This window comes from Arachis ipaensis, chromosome B9 (genome assembly GCF_059453495.1).
Source record: "Arachis ipaensis isolate K30076 ecotype BB chromosome B9, ASM5945349v1, whole genome shotgun sequence".
Taxonomy (NCBI): Eukaryota; Viridiplantae; Streptophyta; class Magnoliopsida; order Fabales; family Fabaceae; genus Arachis; species Arachis ipaensis.
The window spans coordinates 114042713-114046943 of NC_142444.1; the positions used below are offsets into that span (position 1 = coordinate 114042713).

A 4231-nucleotide genomic window follows, 5' to 3' on the forward strand; every position below is an offset into this window, starting at 1 on the left:
AGAGTTTTCATGATTGCTTTGGGACTGAAGTCAACTTCCACCCCTCTCACATAGCTTTTGTATGTGGGGTTCTTGGTTTGATCCTCCCTTACTGCATTTGCATAAAACTCTTTCACCAAGTTGATGTTGATTCTAGTGATTGGCTTAGTTAGGAGCTCCCACTTCCTCTTTTTGATCTTTTCCCAAACACCTGGGAACTCATCCTTTTCAAGGTCAAAGGGAACCTCAGCTAGTACCGTTTTAGGTCTCATCCATTCGGCTTGAATCTCATGGAACACTGATCTGTATCTCCATGCATCGAATTCCCTATTTTCCTCCATTGGCTGCTTGTCTTTTCTTCTTTTGTGGCTAGATGAAGCTGCCATTGGTTTTTTTAGTTTTGGTAAGTGACAAGCTAAAGTTGACAAGGTGAAGCAAGAAGTGTTGTTGGAGGTGTGGTGAGGTTGTTTTCGGCAAGAGATAGTTATGCTATGATGAAGGAAAATGTGTATGAAGGAGAATTGGTGGTGTGGGACTCGTTCCCCAAGTGGTTCTTTATAGTGCCCATGAGTGAAAAATGGACGGCTAGGGTGGTTTGTGAAGGGTGGCTTGATGGTAAATATATGAATTATGGATAAGGACGATTTGCTTTTCATTTTCTTGGAAGTATTCTGGGTGCATTAGGTTGTACATGTAGCTTTCTTTTCTTGCAGAACTTCCTTTTCCCATGTGTTAGTTTCAAAGATTTGTGAATTTTCTTTTTGACCAAGCACGTACCTCCCTTTGTCTTTTTTTTTGTACCTGCACAAACAAACAAATTTGCTATCATTTTTCGGTCCATGTGAATTATGAATAGTATTTGCACATGTAAATCAATGCTTGTCTTTATGAGCTTATAGCCGTGAGTTCTACATGTATGCACACTTATTATTTGGACACCAAACTTAGTGTTTGGTTAAGTCTCCTGATGACATGAAATCCATATTGGTTGTCCTTAATGAGTGTGCATGATTCTAATAAATCATAGTCACCTTGGCTCTGTGATTCTAAACAAAGTTACTACCCTAAGTAATTGAAACCAAAGTATTAAAACATGTGAATGGTATACTTGTCATGAATTTTGAAATCCAGAGGAACTTCTTGCTTTTCATAAACTGTGTTCAAAAAGAACACCAAACTTAATGTTTGGTTGTGCACCTTGAATGAAAGATGGAATTCAATTTGAGTAAGATTTAGGAGTGCCATCAGGCACACCAAACTTAGAGACCCATTGTAATTTACATGCAAGGTTTAGTGCACTTAATCAATAGTTGTCCTGAGGATTCAAGTTCATGCATAAGAAACCATGCTTTATTAGATGTAAAGCAAAGCACTTAAAGATTAAGGATACTAAAAACATGGGTTGCCTCCCATGAAGCGCTTCTTTAACGTCACTAGCTTGACGGTTGTCCCTTGTTAGGGTGGATTGTAGTGCTTGACGTCTTCTCCTCTCACTATGAAAACGTCCCCACTTGATTCATTCATGATCTCTAAATGTTCCATAGAAAGAACTTTCCTGATTGTGAACACTTGAGGGAGCTGGGAAGGAATGGTTTTGAGGCCAGGTGGGATTGGCAGATAATGACTTGATATCACGTTATCTCCCTGAGAAAAACCTTCAGTGGGAATTTTTTTATTTCTCCATCCTCTTGGCAATCTCCCTATCACTCTCCCCTTTCTCTTGAGGATTTCTTCATTGACCCTTATGTCAGGAGGATCCTTCTGATCTGTTTCCACTGATTCTTGTGGCTCTAACTCTTGCAACTCTTGGTTGCCTTCCAAGGACTGTTTTAGAGTTTCAGCTGCTGGATTCCTTTCCTCCAAACACAGATCGCTACTATCATCCTTAGGCTTTTCAGGTTCTGGTTCAGGCTCAGATGCAGGTTTGAAAACTTTGAAAATGAGATGTTCATCATGTATTCTCAGAATTAGCTCTCCTTGTTCTACATCTATGAGCGCTCTAGTAGTGGCTAGAAATGGTCTGCCCAGAATGATAGGGTGTAAGTAGCTTTCCTCCATGTCCATAATGACAAAGTCTGTGGGAAAGTAATAATCCCCCACTTTCACCAGCACATTTTCAACTACCCCTTCAGCTTGCTTCTGAGTTTTGTCAGCCAGTTGTATGATTACATCAGTGGATCTCACCTCATTCAGTTGTAGCCTCTTCATAAGAGTTAGAGGCATCACATTTATGCTAGCTCCTAGATCACAGAATCCTCTGTCAATTTTTGTTTCCCCTATGATGCAAGGGATATGAAAACTTCCTGGGTCCGTTTTCTTAGAGAGTGTGTCCTTCTTGATGAGAGCACTGCATTCTTTGTTCATTGTTACCGTTTGTCCTCCCTTCAAAACTCTTTTCTTGCTTAACAATTCCTTTAAATACTTGATGTGTGTGGGCATTTGATGAAGAATCTCAAGAAAGGCAATATTGACATGAAGAGAGTTAAATGTCTCTAGAAACCTTGAATAGGTTTTCCTTTTTTCACCTCCTCCTAACCTCTCAGGAAATGGTGCTTTTGGTTGGTATATTTCCATCATGCCTTTTTGCAGTTCCTTGGCTTGCTCAGTTCCACCTTCCTGCTTAACTTCTTCCACACCTTCCTTCAAGATTTCTGGTTCCTGCTCTGAGGACCTGATTCCTTCTTCTTCTGAGACTTCCTTCAATATGGTGATGGCCTTGCATTCTTCCCATCTTACTCTCTTTTGTTCCCCTTTAGGATTCTTTTCTGTGTCACTAGGGAACACTGAAGTTGATTTGGGTGCCTGTTGAGATAGCTCTCCTACTTGAGATTCCATCCTCTTGAGTTTTTCACCATGGTTTCTTAAGGTAGTTCTCACATTATCCCTGAAGCTCTTCAATTCAATGATGTCTTGACTCATGGTTGCCATCATTCCTTCTATCCGGTTTAATTGATCTTGAAATTGTTGGTTCGGATTAGGTTGGGTATGTTGATTATTTTGGCCATGATATGATGGTTGGGGGTAAGTGCTTTGTGTGGCTTGGTATGATCTTTGGTTGGAGTTTTGGTATGTGGAATTGTTATGTTGATTGTGGTTGTAAGGTTTGTGGTTTTGTGGTTGGGTTTGTTGGTTTCCCCACCCAAAGTTTGGGTGGTTTCTCCAGCCTGGGTTGTAAGTGTTGGAATGTGGATCATATGATTGCCTTTGTTGGTTTCCCACATAGTTGGCCTCATCCCAATCACCTCCTTCAATGCCTACTTCCTCTTGATCTTGTGTGTGTATTGCAGCCACTTGCTTTGTTTCTATTTGCCTGGTAAGCTCTGCTAGTTGCTTGGCAAACACCTTGTTTTGGGCTAGAATTGTATCAACATGGTTCAGCTCCATGACTCCCTTAGTGTTGTGCCTTTCTGATGCATAGTAGTACTCATTCTCAGCCACTGTCTCGATCACTTCAATGGCTTCTTCCACAGTCTTTTTCCTGTTCAATGAACCTTCTGATGAATGGTCTACAGCCTTCCTTGATTCATAAGAGAGCCCATCATAGAAGATGTGCAGTTGCACCCAATCATGGAACATGTTTGGTGGGCATTTCCTTGTCAAGTCCTTGAATCTCTCCCATGCCTCGTAGAGAGTTTCACCATCTTGTTGTCTAAAAGTCTGAACCTCAGATCGAAGCCTATTGACCTTTTGTGGAGGGTAGAAACGTGCCAGAAACTTGCTTTCCACCTCATCCCATGTTGTTAGACTCCCCCTTGGGAATGATTCCAGCCACTTAGCTGCTTTGTCCCTAAGTGAAAATGGGAACAAAAGCAGTTTATAGGCATCTTCCTGGACTCCATTGGACTTCACAGTGTCACAAATTCTCAGGAATTTTGTGAGATGTTGGTTTGGGTCTTCATTAGCACTTCCTCCAAAGGAACAATGATTTTCCACAAGTGATATTAGCTGTGGCTTGAGCTCAAAATTGTTGGCCTGAATGGGTGGTTTCTGGATGCTACTACCACAATTCCCAGAGGTTGGGTTTATGTATGAACTAAGAACCCTCCTCTCTGGGATGGCATCGTTTCCATCAGCTCTCTCATGGTTGTGGACTTCTCTATCCATGTTGAGATCTAAAGCTTCCTCAAAATTGTCCTCAGATTCTCCTTCAGATTCCTCTTCTCCCACTACTCTCTTCCCTCTTGCTTCCCTTCTAAGTCTATGAAGGGTCCTCTCTGGTTCGGTATATGGAGGAGTTGATGTCTCTCCTCTC

At 41.5% G+C, this 4231-nt stretch overlaps 1 non-coding gene across 1 annotated transcript; it reads left to right on the top strand.

Moving 5' to 3' along the window:
* Positions 1 to 3553: 3553 nt before the first annotated feature.
* On the top strand, positions 3554 to 3657 carry LOC148545970 (small nucleolar RNA R71). Its single transcript, XR_015901827.1, has one exon. It is a non-coding gene; the product is annotated as a small nucleolar RNA R71 (small nucleolar RNA).
* Positions 3658 to 4231: the final 574 nt, after the last annotated feature.